Raw genomic sequence first — 19,973 nt, forward strand, 5'->3', positions numbered from 1 at the left:
TGTTACCTTTTACCTGTCAGCCTGAGATTCTCCCTCCTTTTTCCAAGATTAGACAGCTCTTTAAAAAAAATTCAAGCCAATTTTGTAGTCTTCACAAATCGTGATAAATTATAAATCTGTTGTGTTTCCTGGCAGCCGATCCGAATATATTCAAAGTGGGGTTCATTCGTGTGGCTACAGAGATCTGCGTTTGGTTCAGATAAAGCGTCCCCTTCGCGCGAGTTGCGGAATGTCAATTCCAGCCCGTTGCGCCAATATTGGCCCCGGCCGATGCCTGAGCCCTGGTCCGGCACCCTGGGGAGACACGGAGGCCAACGGGATACTTCTCTGGGGAGGTAGGTGGGGGTGGGGTGGGTAGAGAGACAGACCCGCGGCGCGGAATCTCCCCATTGCCTGCGCCCTCCCACAAATCTTCTCCCGCTCGCCAGTGGTCGGCATTCGCCCGAGAATCCGGGATCTGTGACAAGCCCCAATCTGCCACTCCATCCCGGCGAAGTTGCAACACATTGAGCCTCGATGCGGCCATGGTGGCCAATCTTCTCGTCCTCTATTGACCGGCTACCTCGGCTCTCCCTCTTCCCCCCCCCCCCCCCCCCCATCGCTCACAGACTCAGCCTCCTTTATATTCTCATCCTCTTCTTGGTGAAATCAAGACCCCCCCCCCCCCCAACTTGTCTTTTATTCTTTAGTTTCCATTCCAAGCGCGGCTCCTCCACAATTTTTTAAAAAAGGGATTTATTTCATTTGACCAGGTTCAACCGACACCCCCCCCCCCACACACACACACACACACACACACAAATTCAATCTGTTCATCCCATTGTACAGTCGAGGTGGGGAGGGGAGAGAGAATCAAGCTTCACTCATTCCCCATAATGAACATTCCGCGGCTGGACACACTGTCCACTCCCACCATGGGAGTACCCGGGCAGATAACAAGCCCAAAAACCCACCATTCAGCCAAGTCCGCACATCCCCCCCCCCCCCACCCAACACATCTTCCCGTTGTAAGCCGGAGGCAGCGAGCTGAGCCCCGGCACATGGGAGCGCAGGGATGGGGAACACCTCAGAGCTGTCCGCTCGGAGTCGGCTGCGCATCGTCGGGTCAGGGTCCACAGTCTCTCAGCACAACACGCACCCCTCAGCCCTTCCTCCGACTGTTCGAGGGGTGGGGAAGCAGACAGAACAATGTGGACTCATTCCACCAGTCGCAGCCGGAATGCTTTTTTTAAAAGGAAAAACTCACTTTTCACTCTCTCCTTATCCCTCTGTGGACACCGGGTTTCAATCCCCAAACCCGGGCTTCCTTTGTGCGTGCACCTGTGAGTGTGCGGCAGGGGGAAGAGCGAAGTATAATCCTATTGCCAGCGACGCTTTCCGGATCTCCTCACTGAGCGGCTCGGGTCCCGCTCCACTAGGCTCCAGCAACGGGACAGACGGCCTGAGCTCCTGCCTCCTGCTCGGGGTGTCTGGCGAACGCATGCAGATGACACCATTCAAGACAATGTGTGCGCCGCCTGGAATTTACACGAACCAACCCCTCTCTTCCTTGCTGACATCACCCGCGTTTCCTGATTCTTTCCGCCCCCTCCCCCTCCCCCTCCCCCTCCCCTCCCCCGGTGAAAGCCCCGTGGTGTGGAGCGGGTGTTCTGCACATCCTCAAAGCCATGGGAAGCCTTCTCGCCCCCCCCGCCCCGCAACCAACCAATGATCACCGCTACCGATATTTGATCCTGCTACCACTTTATTTCATATTTCACTTTAGTTTCTTAATCTCTCGGGGGGACTGATCTGCTTTCCACGTTGCACATTTGAACCCGGGCCAATTCTCAGCTCTTTTCTCATTCACCCCTTTCCCCCCCATCTTTTGGCCCCGTTACATAGCTTTTACCTTTATGGCCGCTGGGAGACCTGCTGAGTTCCTCCTGCAAAATTGGAGGCACCTGGTTCCCTCCAACTCCCCCATCTACATCAACGCACACCCTCTAGCACTTCAACAGTCGCTGGGCACCTCCGAAGCTGTCAAAGCCCTTCATTTCTTCCTCAACAACAGACCCAATTCGCCATCCTCAATAACTTCCCCTTTGACACTTCCGACTTTCTCGACAAGTCAAGGGAGAAGCCATGGGAACCCACATGGGCCCCGGTCTTTTTGTTGGCTATGTGGAGCATTCCGTGCTATAAGCCACACAGGCAAGGCTCTCCAAGTCTCCCTCTGCTTCACTGATCAGCTTCATTAATCACCCATGATCAGCTCATTGACTCTATCCACTTTGCTGCCAACTTCCACAGCTCCCGTGGTGACATACCCTGCCTCCATATTGCAATATATCATCTTCCACCATGATCCCACCACCAGACGCGTCGTCCCCTCTCTGCCCTCCGCAGGGACCTCTGCCATTCCCCCTTTTCCGCCAATCAGCCCCTTGGCACCCTCATCTGTGACCACAAGAAATGTTGCACATGCCCACACCTCCTCCCTCACCACAATTCAGGGCCTCAAACAGTCCGTCTAGGTGAAGCAACACTTCACTCCGTGGACTCCTGCACATCGGAGAGACTGACCACAGACCGAGAGATCAAATTGTTGAACACCATTGCTTTGTCTGCTGCAATAGCCGGGGATCTCACAGTAGCTCTTTCAACTTCTCACCCCATTCCCGTGCCGACATGTCTGTCCATGGTCTCATGCCCTGCCAGACTGAGACCACCTGCAAATTGGAGAAACAACACCTCATCTTCCGTCTGGACACTCTCCAATCAGATGGCATTAACATCGACCACTGGTTTTCATTACACCGCCCCCCCTTCCCTATCCCTAAGACTCCTTCCCCCCCCCCCTTCTCTTTCCGTCTGCCCACTTTCCTTCAGCTCTCTATTCACAGAAGTACCCCCCTCCCTAATCAATTCTCACCTTTCCTCTAGTTATCGCTTTTTGCCTGTTTGGCTGCCATCCTCCCCCTACCCTTCCTTCCCTCCTCTCTCATCCCTTCTGTTGAGGTGTTTTACTGAAATGATTCCCAGGACTTGCAGCTTTCTTGTTCAACCAGATTTTCTTGTTTATCTCCTTTGACTAAAAAAATCAGTGCTGATAAAATATCAGGAGTCCAATTCTCTCTCTCCTGACACTACAGTGAGACATAAACGCAAATAGACCCACACATACAGACACAGAGATAGACCCACATACCGAGAAACAAATACAGAGAGAGACCTACACAGATAGGGGCACAGAGATACTCACAACATATATCTAAATACACCAACCACACCCCTCTCCCCATCGTGGGAATCCACTAGTCGGTGAATTTAAACAAAAACCTTGCTTGAATTTGGGAATAAAATTGATCCCCATAATTTGCAGAAGCGGGAAAGAAAAGTGTGGAGGGATTTAGGCAGAACCCGATTAAGATGTTGCGGGGCCCGTAGCATGTAGTTTAAAGGGACCCTAAATTGTGCTGCTGGCGCATGCGAAATGAGGGGGAAGTGTAACTGCTGCCACCCTCCTCCCACCCTCCCTCCCCACCTCTCCCCCTTCCCCCCCTCTCCCCCTTCCCCCCCTCCCCCCTTCCCCCCTCCCCCCTTCCCCCCTCCCCCCTCCCCCCTCCCCCCTCCCCCCTCCCCTCCCTCCCCGCACCCCGAGAAAGATTCTGACGCTGACCCTGCATGATAAGATTGGTAAGATTGAAACAGTCTTATTATTGTTAAGCTAGCTTTCTCGGTGATTGCCAGTGGTGTATCCAGGGGACATAGCGCCTATGGCAAGCACTGAAAGTGCGCCCCTTCTTCCACTCCCCACCCCCCGCAGCTCTTGTTAAAACTTACTTACACATTTTGCGCTTACACACACTGAAATTGCACCCCTCCCCCTCTCCCCTCCTTTTCCCTCCCCTCCGTCAAAATTTACTTACTCATTTTATTAAAACAAAACTTACAGTGGTGGCTGCCTCAATGCAGCATCAATGGCCGTCTTGGTTACCCATAATCCCCCCACACAGCTGGAACCGCTCTGCGCGACCCTGGCGCTGGGCAGAGCGGTTCCAGCTGTGTGGGGGATTATGGGTAACCAAGACGGGCATTATTCCCGCGTTGAGCCGTCGCCGCGAGGTGACCCCCAAAAGCGGCCCGATCAGATACTGGAGCTGCGCTCGGGTGAACTCCGCAGCATCGCACCCCTCCTGCTGCGTCGGGAGTTAGATGAGGAGGGGAGGGGGGGGGGGGTGGGGGGTGATGGATGGCCGGGGCTAGGAACGAGGTGAAGACAGCGGTGCCCTCCCTTTAAGGAGAGCGATTTTAACTAATAATCGGGGTTATTTACACAGACGATCAGCCGCTGCCCAAAGAGGAAAACGAAAATGTTGCTCATCGTTCATGAACGCGGGGTCGTTGAAATTCGGGGGCCCCCAGAGCAAATACTACTCCGTGAATCAGGGGTCCGGGCTCTTTTCCTGAGGTTTCGCCGTTCCCGCCGGAACCCGCGGGGAGCGGGAACTGATAACATGTGCCCGGAGGGGAACGCCGAACGATGGGGTGGCATTCGGTGGTGGATGACAGGGAGATTGTTGGTGAAGAGAGATGTCACAGCCGAGCTCCAGCAACGTGTACCCGGCAGAGACAGGAGCACAGAACGACAGCAGGAAAAAGAAGCAGCCTCATTGACATCGTTATTTCCACACCCTCGTCTATTATTTATCATTCTTTAGAGTTTATGTTCTTCCCCATCTGGGCAACGAGGTATTCGCGAGCCATTGAAAGCACCGACACGACGCTCAGCTTTAGCGGTAGGTTTAATTTCCTTTAACCGTGTATACATAAGTACAGTAGTTCATTTGGTGGCGAATTCGCTGGCAAACAAGGGATTGTCCAACAATTTATGGAGATTTGCGGTGAACCTCTACGAGAGATAGTAGTAAATCTGTAGAAACCGGGGTTGAAAGAAAAAACAAACTCAAATGCTAGAGAAACTCAGTTGGTCTGATGTGGTGAAACTCATATGGTGAAAATGCATAATCTTCAAGGATTATGCATCAAGGATTAAATGTTTTCGCTGTAAGAAGGAAACGGGAACAACAGTACATGCAATTTGGACATGTGAGAAAGTGAAAAAGTTTTGGGAAGATCTAAACCAGGTATTAAATAAAAAAGCAACATACCAAAATATCCAGAGATCTTTCTTCTAAGTAATATAAGAAGTAAAGAACTTGGATTCGATTTGGATGGAACACAAAAAAGATTTATTATGATAGCCTTAGCTGTAGCAAAAAAACGTATTATGTCAACCTGGAAACTAGAAGATAGCCTGAGAATACAGCAATGGTACATAGAAATGAATAAATGTATTCCGTTGGAAAAAAATAACATATAATTTAAGAAATAACATCACAGTATTCGAACAAATTTGGGAACCGTACATGGAACACAACAGAGAGAGCCTATCGCGGACCTCTACCCCCTAAAATGACGGAATGAGAAGAAGACGAAATGAACTTATCCAGTGTGTAACAGTAGATGACACAATTTTCTTGTTTATTTTCATTGTGTGATGACATTGTTTAATGGGTTTAATGTATCATATAGGTTGAAAGTTGAATGGGTGGGGAGTGAGGGTGAAAGAGGGAGGGGGAAAAGGGGAGAAAATGATATTGGGTATATTCAAGAGGGAAATGTTTATGTGTATTTTGGTCAGTATGGTTCATAGTGTGAAAATTAAAAAAAATTTAAAAAAGGATGAGGCAACCGAAGGTTATGTATTTTTACCTTTGCTATATAAAGAAGACTGTTTGACCTGCTGAGTTTGATCTAGGATAGATAGATAGACAGACCCTGTGTCATAATTGTAGAGACACATGCATACATAAAGTTTAGAAGTAACATGAGGGGGATCTTCTTCACTCAGACAGTGGTGGCTGTGTGGAATGAGCTTCCGGGACAAGTAGTGGTGGCAGGGTCCATTGTGTCATTTAAGGGAACAATTGGATAGGTATATGGATGGGAGGGGAATGGTGGGTTATTGGTAGGTGGGACGAAAGGAGAGTACAGGTACACAATTTTTTACCGGAACCCTTGGGGGACAGTGTGTTCTGAATTTCAGATATTTACGGATTTCAGAACAAAAGCCAGCTGCCCCAGATTGAAGCCCACCCAAATTGTGCTGCCGTATCCATCCTGTTCCAGTCACGCTGATGTCTCTCCCTCCCTCTCACCCACCCGAGTCGTGCTGGTGTCTCCGCCCACCTGAGTCGCACTGCTGTCTCTCTCCTCCCACCCCCGCTCACCTGAGTCGCTCTGCTCTCTCTCCTCCCTACCCCCCGCCCGCCCAAGTTGTGCTGCCGTCTCTCTCTCTCTCCTCCCTCACTCACCCGAGTCGCACCACCATCTCTCTCCCCTCTCACTCACCCGAATCGAGCTGCCGTCTCTTCCCCCCCCCCCCCCCCACCCCACTCAACCTAGTTGGACTGCTCTCTCTCTCTCTCTCCCTCCCTCCATTGTACCAGCACCAGGAAAGAAATGCCGGTTTTTGAATCTTTTCGGATTTTAGATGACCGGATAAAGGATTGTGTACCTGTACTTGGTTTGGTGTGTAGCATAAATAAAAGCTCTCATGACTGGAGGGACAAGAAACACTTATTAGCTTATAACTAACGGTAGGGTTCAACAGTAGTCTTCAGAATGGTTCTGGGTTTAGGCGAGAAACCAGGGTTATATGTGAGCAGATGGGGTCGGAGCCGGGAGGTGGGGCCAGCCATCAGCACAACACACCACCAATGAATCTCAGTTCCTGCATTCACCCCTTCCTGTAGAATTTAGAGTCTGTGAATGAAGACAGAGATCATGAGTTCAGAACAAGTGGTAACAAAAATATACAGTTATTTACAGATTTAAGTGGTCTGGGGGGTCTGGAGATCCTGGTGGAGCGCCTTAGCACAGGATGGCCTTGGACTCCTTGGGCCTTCTGGTCCCCTTGTGAGGGAGGAGAGGTGGGCTGGGTTTCTGGCTTGATGATGGAGTGGGGTACATTTTCCTCCTGAACTGGATCCCCCAAGGCCCTGACTGGGGGTGGTGAGAATGAGCTCCATGGCTCACAGGGACCTGAGGCAATGGACCCACTGTTCTGGTGGGTGCCAGGTCCCTGATGGAGATGGGGTCCTCCCTGCCATCCAGGTACTCTACAGGGAGGTGTACATGGGGTTGGCATAGAGCAGTTTCTCCCTTTCACCAGGGGGTCATCACGTGCTTCCTGAGAAGGACTGGACCAGGAGTGGTGAGCCAGGTTGGGAGTGTAGTTCCCAATGCTGACCTCCTTTCAAAAGTAAATAGTTCATGAGAAGTAGCGTTGGTCGCGGTACATAGTAGCAACTGGAAGGAATGGAGCACCATAGGGAGGAGATCCTACCAGCGTGAGTCTGGAAGGCCTTTTGACTTCAGGGCCAGTTTGACAGCTTTCCAGACCATGGCGTTCCCCTTTTCAACCTGCCCGCTCCCCCGGGGGTTGTAGCTAGTAGTCCTGCTCTATGCGATGCCCTCGTCAGCAGGTACTGATGTAGCTCGTCACTCATAAAGGATGATCCCTGATCATTATGAATATAGCCGGGATACCTGAACAGAGTGAAAATGGAGTCTGGGAGCTTCATAACTGATGAGGTGGACGTGTCTGGGAATGGAATGACGAATGGGAAGCGGGAGTACTCATCAATGACAGAGAGGAAGGTGTCCTCTGAATGGATTGGCAGCTGGTGGTAGGCAGCTTTCAGTTCAATGGTTGCATATACCTGATACTGCGCAATATAATTCACCATGTCCAAAATTCATGGGAGAGTTATGCATCCAGGAGTGTGTACCGATTAACAGTTTGGCTATAGTCAATTACTAACCTGGACTTGTTTTCCCCCTTTACCACTACCACTCTCCATGGGCTGGTGCTAGGTTCGATGATAACTTCATCCAGCAGATGTTGAGTCTCCGACTTTATACCTCTCGGTCAGCTGCACTGTACCTCCTGATCTTGGTAGAAATGGGTTTGCAGCCAGAGGACAGATTTGGGAAGAGAGGAGGGTCCATATTCAGTGTGGAGAGGCTGCATGTGGGTTCTGATTTTAGGGGCCCTCCATTCTGAACCGTTAAGGGGAGAAGGGACCAGAGTACTCTAAGGTCACACTTTTAAGGTGACATGGGAAGTCCAGAACCAATATTATCAGAGCACACAGTTCATCAAGAATATACAAGCAGAATTTACAGAATTCACCCTTCAAATGACAGGTGTACTATACAATGTTGTTGAATGCATAGAATGCGAATGAGGCTTGAGAAATATGTGGTAATTGGAAGGATACATCTTCAGGTTGTATTTCTGCACAGTCCGTGAGTCTATGAAGCTCTCAGTTGAGCCCGTGTTGATTAAGCATTTAGTGGATGTCCGTTTACCTTCACAGTCACCATGGAGTTGCTGAGTTGGTGAGGTCTGTCCTGATCTAGGACCATAGAGGCTAGGACCCCAGAGACTCCATTCTCCTCACTCGAGTGGCCCAATATTCTTGGTTGCCTTGCATGGGTAAGATGGCATCGACCTCACGGCGCAGCAAGATGGCCACCCTCCTTCTCCGATGTTGATGACACCAAGTTTGAATTTAGGTTGCGGCAAGATGGCCGCTGAGCCTTTTTGTGCTGTTTCTTACCACCACCCTCCATTGGCGTTTCGCGCAGCAAGTGGGTTTGGGTGAATTCGGAGCAGATGGCTTGGGGGTTGAATCAGATCCGGGAGCGGCCCAGGCCTTGGACTTCCCTAGGCTTCCCCTCGCATGACAAACCCTTGTCCGATATCCTTTTTTGCCACAGCTGGAACACACTGAGTCTTTAACCGGGCAACACGATAGGAGATGCTGGCTCTTGCTGCAGAAAAAGCACTCCTTAGCATGGGAAGCGGCAGCTGTTAGGGCTGGGGTAGCGGGAGCAGCTGGTCCTTGGAAGGTCCTTGGTCACCTGGATGAGCGAGCTCACTGGCTTTGAGGTTGTCGTTCTCCAGCTTGGCCTGTTCCAGCAATTTGGCCAGCTCGACATGGCTAGCCAGGTCCTTCTTTCCCAACTCGAGCAGATGCTGCCTCATGTACCTCGAGTGGACCCCCGCAACTAGAGTCTCCAGATCTGTTCTTCCTCACGAATGCAGCCCATAGCCATTTCGTTCCTGCACTTCTTGGCAAGTGTCCACAGATCCAGCAGGTAATCATCGATGGTCTCTCCTGGTCGCTGGTGGCGTCGAGCGAGTCGTTGCCTCACTAGGACCTCGTTCTGAGACTTCAACGCCTTGATGACAACATCACATGTAGTGCAGTCCCTTATCATTCCTACCCTCGAAACGAGTGTGGACCTTCTGAGTTCATCGGTGTGGAAGGCGTCTCTGGTCGTGTTCAGATAGGCCTGGAAGCAGTGTAGTCAGTACGTGATCTCCTCAGCTGCATCGAGGGACAGAGGATCTATCAGCAGCGTACCTGGTTTGAGCAGCACTTCCATCGCTTAGGGAATAAGCTAATAAAATTGTAGCGTGAATAAAAGCTCCCGGAACTGGAGGGAGAACAAATGCTTTTATCAGCTTATAATTAAGGGTAGGGTCTCACAATGGTCCTCAGAAGGGTTCTGGGTTTAGGCGGGAAACCAGGGTTATATGCAGGCAGATGGGGGTGGAGCCAGGAGATGGGGCCAGCCATCAGCACAACACCCTACCAGTGAATCCCAGTTCACTGCACAATGCCGACTAGAAGGGCCAAAACGGCCTGTTTCTGTGCTGTAATGGTTATATGGTTACATGTCTGACAGGCATACATACGTGCACAGACTGTACATGTATAGTTATATTTTTCATGTGTAGATGTAGTATTACATGAAAATAATGGAATCTTCATCTTTTTAACATCATGATTACCTATATGTCTGTGTTGCCATGTATTATTCTATACATGTACATAATTTTATACATAAATATATGCAAGCATGCTTACAATAACTTTCATTTATACAGACCCACAACTGCATCAAAAATACCTCAAATTTCTTCACAGAAATCCAATCATAAAAATGTTGGTGTTGAGGTGCATCAGGAGATGTATGCTTTACAGATTTACATATCTACATAATTCTTTGGCTTGGCTTCGCGGACGAAGATTTATGGAGGGGGTAAAAAGTCCACGTCAGCTGCAGGCTCGTTTGTGGCTGACAAGTCCGATGCGGGACAGGCAGACACGATTGCAGCGGTTGCAGGGGAAAATTGGTGGGTTGGGGTTGGGTGTTGGGTTTTTCCTCCTTTGCCTTTTGTCAGTGAGGTAGGCTCTGCGGTCTTCTTCAAAGGAGGTTGCTGCCCGCCAAACTGTGAGGTGCCAAGATGCACGGTTTGAGGCGATACCAGCCCACTGGCGGTGGTCAATGTGGCAGGCACCAAGAGATTTCTTGGTGGTAATTATACCACAACTAAATAAGCACATGCACATCTCATCATCTCCTACACACGTCTCCTTCCTGCAGCACACCTGTACCACAGTCACCACTGCAGTTGTAAAATCAGCCTTCCAGAGAGAGAACTGGCAGATAGTGATTGCCCCAGATGGAATTCCTGGACATGTCCCACGTGCATCCGTAAACCAACTGGTGGCTGCATTCATAGGCAACTTCAATCTTTCTCTCTCCACGGGCCAAAGTACCCTTGTTTCAAGAAGGCCGCTATCATCCTGGTAATAACAAAGAATGTAATTACAGACCTAAAGGTCAACTAACCGGTGGCTCTGACCTCACATTAACTCCAGCCACCTTTGACCCATTCCAGTTCACAAACCATCTCCATGGCTCTACACTCAGCTCTCGAACACCTGGACAAGAAGGATGCCTATGTCAGCTTCTACACATGGAGTGCAGTCCCGCTTTCAAAACAATAATGCCAAACAAACTAATCCCCAAATGATGTGACCTTGGTCTCAGATCTGCCCTCTGCAATTGGATCCATAACTTTCTATCCTGCAGGCTGGAATCGTTGACAGCGGCTCCTCATTGATTATAATCCTCAACATTGGGGCACCACGGGAATGTATATTCAGTGCCCTCCTATACTCCCTGTACACCCATGACCGCAGGACCAAACACAGGTCCAACTTAAATTCACTAATTGTATGTGGGAATTCCAGCCACAATGAGGCAGAGTATAGATGAGAGAGAGGGGGCCTTAGATTCATGCTAGGACAATGAACATTCCCTTCATGTCAACATGAGCAAAGAGCAGGCTCTAGCATCCTGTAGGAGGGATAGAGCTCATTCCCCAGCCAACATTCATGGGGAGATAGTAGACAGCTTTAGGGTAAACATCTCCAGTGACTTGCCTGATGTTGATTCAATGGCCAAGAATCAGCCTGGGAAAATGTGGGATATCACCAGAATCTTTTAATAACAGGTGCATCCTGTTAGAGTACAGGGAATGGTCCACACAAGGCTGCAGTAGCAGAGGCTTGTGTAAATGGCTCAGGCCGTCTAACACATACCATCCCCCCCATCCTCCCCCATCAACTCCCATCTATAACTCCTGCTGCCTAAGGAAAAGCAGTCAACATCTTCAAAGACTCGTTGCACCCCAGCCGTACTCTCTTCATCCACTTCCCACCAACAGGAAGGAGATTTATGTACCACCAGATTCAATCACATTTCTTCCCAAAATAGTAAATGAATGTTGCTTTGGCTCCATACCAACTAATCTCTCGGTAACTCTGCAATTTCCTACTTTTGTATTGCGTTTTGCTGGTTGTACTATGTATGAGAAGTCTACTGGTCTGCTCGCAAAACAACCTTTATTACTGCATCTTCTGCGTCAAGGAGAAAGTTCCTTGGGATCCATTTAAAGGACAACCTAACCTGGGGCCACTCCGCCTCTTCATTAGTCAGGAAGGCGCAGCAGTGCCTCCACTTACTTAGGAGGTTGAGGAGGGTAAGACTACCGGCCCCCCCATCTGAACAATGTTTGACAGGAGCACAATAAAGAGTGTCCTGGCTGGGTGTGTCATTGTGTGGTGTGGTAGCTGCGAAGCATCAGATCAGAGGTGAACACGTGTGGGGGGGAGGGGGGAGTGGCTGAGAAGATCACTGGAGTCTCCCTGCCCTCTATTGATGATGTATACAGAGAGCGATGCTTAAAGAGGGCTCAGAGAATCATTGAAGATTGTACTATCCAGCCTGCAGTATCTTTGAGACATAACCTTCAAGGAAGAAGGACAGGAGCATAAAACCCAGGACTACCAGGTTGGGAAATAGCTTCTTCTCAAGCGGTGAGACTGTTGAACAAAGAAATATGTTAATTATTTTGATATATATTTAATTTGGATTTCTATATATGTGTGTAGGGTGTATTGCGTGCCTTTTGGTCTGGAGATATGTTGTTTCTGTCAGGTTGTATGTGTACAGTATATGCACAATCAGATATGAATAAATAAACTTGATACCACCGAGAATAAACTTGAACATGAACCTGAAACCTTGTCATACATATTTCCTCACATTCCCATAAAATTGGCTCATTGACCCCCCCCCCCCCCCCCCATTCACCCTGTTACCTCCATCACCTCTCCTTCTTATGGTTCCACCAATCTCCCTTCCTCAACAACTGTCTCCACCTTCACCCTCCCCTCCACCCTTTTGACTCCATCTCCCTTTTTTCCCCTTCATCTGCTTTCGTCGATCACTCTCCTCCCTCTGTCTCCCAGCTCCACCTCTCTTTAATCCATCTGTCCATCATTCTTCCCCCTTCTCGGTCCACCTACCTCCCACTGACCCTCTGCCTCTTTAATACTGTCTGATTTCCTTCCCCTTTCACAACCCTGAACCCCCCAAAAACAATGTCCATTTCTCTGACTGACCTGCCGAATTCCTCTGGGAAATTGTTTCTTTTACTTTAGATTGCAGCACTTGCATTGTCTTGTAACTTCAACCTGTAAACCATTCCTTTGTAGCGGTTGGCTACAAAGGAACACGCGCACGCACAATAGCGGGTGGGAACCTCCATGCATATGAATGCCCTTCTTCTCCAGCCTGTCTCTGCTGAGTTGGCTGGACAGCTTGACCAACGCCATTTTAGGGCCGTTGGTCTGATGCCGCCTCAGCTTCTACCCCCGCCGGTTCGTTGTCCTGGGAGTCGCTTTAGCGATCTCTGTCCGCGTCTGCTGCCACGCGATGCGCCGGCCCGATCTCCGCAATTGTGGGCTGCCACACTCTCTTATATATCCACCAACTCCCATCCAACCCACCCATCAATATGCAGTGGCCAAACTCCTTCACCAGTGAAGAATAAAACAAAAATTTTTTCTCATATTCACAGCAACTTGTGGCCAATTTATCCTTCTTTCAGCAATTGATTCCATTCTGAGGATTTTACTTCATTTTTCTAAAGGAAGTCCTAATGACGGTCACTCTGGTTTCCTGGGTGTCAGCCTCCAATCACCAAGCAATAAAAGGTCATCAGCCTTCACCTCAGAGAATGTTCTAATGCTCATCTTGTATTTATCCATATGCCCCAGTATTTGTTTAAACTAAAATTTAAAAGTCCAGTCTGTATGTGTCCTCGTTTGAACTCTGAAACACTAATGACCAAAAAGTTGACCACCTTTCCTCATTGGGCACCATCTCAAAAACAATTCAGCAAAGCCTCATTTCTCCAACTCCAGATTATAACTCATAGTTATACAGCAGGGAAATGGCCCATCAGCCCAACTCTTACATGCTGATTAGGTTGTTGACTTCAGCAAGTCTCATTTGACCTGGTTTGGCCCATATCCTTCTAAATGTATTCTACTTCCTCGGACAGCTCATTCCATATACCCACCACCCTCTGTTTGAATAACTAACCTCTCAGATTCCCCTCAAATCTTTCCCTCTCCATCTTCATCCATGCCCTTGAGTTTTAGATTCTCCTACCCTGGAGAAAATACCATGACTATCTATGCCCCTTGTGATTTTACAAGCCTCTATACTTTCACTCCTCAGCCTTTTCCAGGCAATGAAGTCCCAGCCTATCCAGTCTGTCCTTATAACATAGGCCCTCCAGTCCCAGTAACAGACTTGTGAATCTTCTCTATACCTTTTCCAGCTTGCTGACACCCTTCCCATGTCTGTGTGTGTCGAACAGAATACAATGTTCTCCAAATGCAGTCTCACCAACATCATTTACAGGAGCACAGTGAGAGTGCCCTGTCTGGCTACATCATTGTGTGGTATTGCGGTAGCTGCCAAGCATTGGACCAGAAGTCAATACAGAGGATCCTTAAAATGGCTGAGAAGATCACTGGGGTCTCCCTTTCCTCTATTCACTGTACTCACCATGACCACTGTTTAATTAGCGTTCCAAGATTAATTGAGGATCTCTACCATCCAACTCAGAGGATTTTTGACCCATGACCATCAGGAATGAAGTGCAGGAACATCAAAAATCAGGACTGCCAGGTTGGGAAATAGCTTCTTCCCAGAGGCTGTGATGTTGATGCGATATCCTGTGACCTTGGGTCACTTGTAAATGGAATGGGTACATTATTCCAAATATTTATGTATATTAATTTTATATGATATTTTATGTATGTATATGATTATTATGTGGTGTGTATTATGTGTGCAAGTGTGTTCACTGGTTACATATGTACAGTTGGATGATAATGAAAAGCTTGTACAGTTGTAACACGGCCATCACAACTCTTGTTCTCAGTGTCCGGGCCTATGACAGCAAACATACTGACTTCCTTCTCAATCTAACTGTCTACTAGTGTTGTCACTTTCAGAGAATTATGTGCCTCGAGTCTCTCTCTGTTCTCCACCTCTCTCTGGGGCCAAGCTATTTACTGTGTGAGTTCTGACCTCATTTAACTTATGAAAATGCAACACCTTGAAGTTGTCCCTGTTAAATTCCATCTGTCATTCCTTGGCCCACTTCCCCAGTTGAAATAGATTCTGTTGTAATGCACTGCACCACCAATTGTGGTGTCATCCACAGTCTTACTGCAATTGCCTTCTCATCCATATCATGAATACGGTTGACATACAGCAATGGATTCAGCACTGGTCAAAGGCATTCAATCTGAAAAAAGAACCCTCTAATGCCACCTACTGACTTCTACCAGCAAGCCAATTTTACATCCAATTGGCCAGCTGGCTGTGGATCCCATGTGATCAAGGTTCTGTGAAGTCTGACTTCAATCCTACTACAATACTGATTAGATGTGACCCCTCCCCCCCCCCCCCCCTCTCCCCTCACCAGTACAGATAATGTATGTGAACTAAATGCATTGTGTGTGACAGGCTGCATTATTGATTTGGGTTGGAGGAGAGACCACTTAATTTGGGATAGACCTGTCTGATTTATGCTCAGTGCAGAGATACAGGCTTCTTCACTGATACCCTACCCAGTCTCCAATATGGTCAAGAGGAAGATCAGTTCATATACATTGTACAATGTACATACACACCAAAATTCTTACTCGCTGCAGCTGAACAGATACTTTGTTAAAAAAAACTATAAAAAATAACTAAAGAAAACTCCAAAGATATACAGGTACTCCCTGACTTACGACCTACTTGGCTTGCATCCATCCGCACATATGACTGAATTTTTAAAAATATATAAGAAAAAATAAAAAATTTATAGGAGAGGAGAGGAGAGGAGAGGAGAGAAAAGGAGAGAGGAGAAGGACAGAAAAGAAAAGAGTCCGGGGCAGGTAAGAAAACTTTTTTAAAAGTCTCTTACCAGGGTCTGCGGGGAGGAGTCAGCGTCGGAGGCGGCCATTGGTCGAGCGAGCGTACAGGAGAGTGTGTAGGGGTTAATTGGTAAAAGGCCAATAAATAAGAGGGACAGCGAGCGAGTGGCCCAGTGAAGGAGTGGGACTTCCAGGCTTTGGATCATCAGGCTTCGGCGAAAGCAGGCGGAGAGAAAGCTAAGATAGTCTTTATTACTACTTCATTGGGGTAAGGGATGAGTGTTAAGGCTGTGTGTTGTCGGGAGTGCCGGATGTGGGAGGTCCTGGAGTCTTCCAGACTCCCGGATGTCCATATCTGCACTAGGTGTGTCGAGCTACAGATTGTCAGGGACCGTGTTAGGGAACTAGAGCTGCAGCTCGATGACCTCAGCCTGGTTAGGGAAACAGAGGTAGTCATAGACAGGAGTTACAGCCAGGTGGTCACGCCAGGGCCACGGGAGGATGAAAGGTGGGTAACTGTTAGGAGAGGGACAAAAGAACGTAAGGTGCCAGAGACGAGCCCTGTGAATGTAACCCTCAGCAATAAGTACGCCTCTTTGAGCACTGTTGAGGGGGACATCAAGGTTGGGGGGAGTGACAGTGGCTGTGCCTCCGGCACGAGGTCGGCCTCTGTAGCTCAGAAAGGGAGGGAAAGGAAGAGGAGGGCAATTGTGGTAGGAGACTCCATAGTTAAGAGGACGGATAGGGGATTCTGCGGACGCAGCAAGGAGAACCGGATGGTAGTTTGCCTCCCTGGTGCCATGGTCCGAGATGTTGCTGCTCGTGTCCCGGATATCCTAAAGTGGGAGGGACAGGAGCCAGAGGTCGTGGTACATGTAGGTACCAATGACATAGGGAGAATTAGAGAAGAGGTCCTAAAAAGTGAGTACAGGCAGTTAGGTAGGGAGTTAAAAAGAAGGACCGCAAAGGGGGTAATCTCTGGATTACTCCCTGTGCCACGTGACAGTATGAATAGAAATAGAATGAGGTGGAGGATTAACACGTGGCTGAAGGGGTGGAGTAAGGGGCAGGGTTTTAAGTTTCTGGATAACTGGGACCTTTTTTGAGGGAGATGTGACCTGTACAGTAAGGACGGGTTACACTTAAATCCCAGGGGGACCAGAATCCTGGCAGAGGTATTTGCTAGGGCTACTCAGGATCCTTTAAACTAGAATGGTTGGGGGGAGGGAACAAAATAGTACAGAGCAGTAAGGAGAAGGTTAGAATGCAAACAAAGAAAGTTTGTAGTAAGTATTTGAATATGGATGGGCAGGTGATAGAGAAGGGAAATGCTCTGGAAGAAGATGAAGGGCAATTGGCAGGAAAAGTAAATAATGTTGTTCTTAAAGATGAGGGAAAACAGGGATTAAAAATTGGGAAATCTCTGAAATTCATATATTTTAATGCCAGGAGTATTGTAAAAAAGGTGGATGAGCTGAAGGTGTGGATTGATACTTGGAAGTATGATGTGGTAGCGATTAGTGAGACATGGTTGCAGGAGGGATGTGATTGGCAACTGAATATCCCTGGGTTTCGTTGTTTTAGGTGTGATAGAGTCGGAGGGGCAAGAGGAGGTGGGGTTGCATTGCTTGTCAGGGAAAATATTACAGCGGTGCCTAGGAAGGATAGATTAGAGGGCACATCCACGGAGGCAATTTGGGTGGAACTGAGGAGTAGGAAAGGAGAGGTTACACTTGTAGGGGTGTATTATAGACCACCCGGAGGGGACCGAGACCTAGAGGAGCAAATCTGTAGGGAGATAGTAGATATTTGTGATAAGCACAGGGTTGTAATTATGGAAGATTTTAATTTTCCACATATAGATTGGGAAACACATTCTGTGAAAGGACTGGATGGGTTAGAGTTTGTGAAATGTGTACAAGATAGTTTTTTACAACAATATGTAGAGGTGCCGACCAGAGAAGGAGCAGTGTTAGATCTACTGTTGGCAAATGGGATGGGTCAAGTGACGGAGGTTAGTGTTGGCGAGCACTTTGGGTCCAGTGATCATAATGCCATCAGCTTCAATGTCATTATGGAAAGAGAGAAATCAGGGCCAAGGATTGAGGTTTTTGATTGGGGAAAAGCTAGATTTGAGGAGATGTGAAAGGACTTGCAGCGTGTGCATTGGGACAATTTGTTTTATGGGCAGGATGTAGTAGAGAGATGGAAGTCTTTTAAAGATCAGATTTTGAGAGTGCAAAAGCTTTATGTTCCTGTTAGGTTAAAAGGAGGGGCAAAAGGTTTGAGAGAGCCGTGGTTTTCAAGGAATATTGGAAACTTGGTTCGAAGAAAAAGGGAGGCATACATTAGATATAAGAAGCATGGAGTTAAGGGGATGTTTGAAAGATACATTGAATGTAAGAGGAATCTTAAGAGAGGAATTAGGAAAGCTAAAAGAAGGTACGAGAAAACTATGGCAAGCAGGGTGAAAACTAATCCAAAAGAGTTCTACAAATATGTTAATGGTAAGAGGAAAGTTAGAGACAAAATTGGTCCCTTAGAAAATCAGAGCGGAAAACTGTGTGTGGAACCTAAAGAAATGGGGGAGATATCGAACAGTTTCTTTTCTTCGGTATTCACTAAGGAGAAGGATATTGGGAGATGTGAGATAAAAAAAGCAAATTGGGTAAATATGGGGAATATAGAGATTACAAAAGGTGTAGTTTTAAGGCTTTTGAAGAATATAAAGGTGGACAAGTCTCCGGGACCAGACGGGATCTTCCCCAGGACATTGAGAGAAGTGAAGGAGGAAATAGCAGAGGCTCTGGCGGTAATTTTCCAAATGTCATTAGATATGGGGATAGTGCCGGAGGATTGGCGCATTGCGCATGTGGTTCCGTTATTTAAAAAGGGTTCAAGGAGGAAGCCTGGCAACTATCGGCCTGTAAGTTTGATGTCTGTGGTAGGTAAGTTAATGGAGAAAATTCTTAGAGATAGTACTTATAAACATCTGGATAGACAGGGTCTGATCAGGAGCACTCAACATGGATTTGAGGGAGGAAGGTCATGTTTGACCAATCTGATTGAATTTTTTGAAGAGGTGACTAGGAATGTGGATGAGGGTAGCGCAGTGGATGTTGTCTATATGGACTTCAGTAAGGCCTTCGATAAGGTACCACATGGAAGGTTAGTTAGGAAGGTGCAGTCTTCAGGTATAAATTTTAAGATAGTCAAATGGATTGAACATTGGCTGAAAGGGAGAGGCCAGAGAGTGGTAGTGGATAATTGTCTGTCAGGTTGGAGGCCGGTGACCAGTCGTGTGCCTCAAGGATCTGTATTGGGCCCATTGTTGTTCGTTATATACATTAATGATCTAGATGATGGGGTGGTAAATTGGATTAGTAAATATACAGACGATACTAAGATAGGTGGAATAGTGGATAATGAAGAAGGTTTTCAAGGATTGCAGAGGGATTTGGGCTGCTTAGAAAAGTGGGCTGAAAAATGGCAGATGGAATTTAATGCTGATAAGTGTGAGGTGCTTCATTTTGGAAGAAGAATCAGAATAGGACATACGTGGTAAATGGGAGAGCATTGAGGAATACAGAAGAGCAGAAAGATTTAGGAGTAACGGTACATCGTTCCCTGAAGGTAGAAACTCACGTGAATAGGGTGGTGAAGAAGGCTTTTAGTATGCTGGCCTTTATCAATCATTGCATGGAATATAGGAGTTGGGAGGTGATGTTGAGATTGTATAAGACATTGGTGCGGCCTAATTTGGAGTTCTGTGTGCAGTTCTGGTCGCCTAATTATAGGAAGGATATAAACAGAGTGGAGAGAGTGCAGAGAAGGTTTACCAGAATGTTACCTGGGTTTAAGCATCTAGAGTATAGGGAGAGATTGGACAGATTAGGTCTTTATTCTTTGGAGCGTAGAAGGTTGAGAGGGGATTTGATAGAAGTATTTAAGATTATGAAAGGGATATACAGAGTGGATGTGGATAGACTATTTCCGTTAAGAGGAGGAAAGATTAAAACAAGAGGACATGAGTTAAGAATTAAGGGGCAGAGGTTTAGAGATAACATGAGGGGGAACTTCTTTACTCAGAGAGTGGTAGCCGTGTGGAATGATCTTCCGGGAGAAATAGTGGCGGCGGACGGAGTCACTAAGGTTGGACAGGTATATGGATGAGAAGAAGATGGAGGGTTATGGGCATTGTGCAGGGAGGTGGGACTAGAAAGGGGTGTTTGGTTTGGTGCGGACTAGAAGGGCCCAATGGCCTGTTTCCGTGCT

At 47.7% G+C, this 19,973-nt stretch overlaps 1 protein-coding gene across 2 annotated transcripts in view; it reads right to left on the reverse strand.

Moving 5' to 3' along the window:
- Positions 1 to 1,565, reverse strand: part of LOC138741499 (excitatory amino acid transporter 2-like) — a 251,683-nt gene extending 250,118 nt beyond the window's left edge. For both annotated transcript variants that reach the window (XM_069895695.1, XM_069895711.1), the window contains exon 1: positions 1,247 to 1,565. The gene's annotated coding sequence lies outside the window, so the exon portion shown is untranslated. The remainder of the gene's footprint in view (positions 1 to 1,246) is intronic.
- Between the last annotated feature and the right edge of the window lie 18,408 nt (positions 1,566 to 19,973).

The sequence above is a fragment of the Narcine bancroftii genome, chromosome 1 (genome assembly GCF_036971445.1).
Source record: "Narcine bancroftii isolate sNarBan1 chromosome 1, sNarBan1.hap1, whole genome shotgun sequence".
Classification (NCBI taxonomy): Eukaryota; Metazoa; Chordata; class Chondrichthyes; order Torpediniformes; family Narcinidae; genus Narcine; species Narcine bancroftii.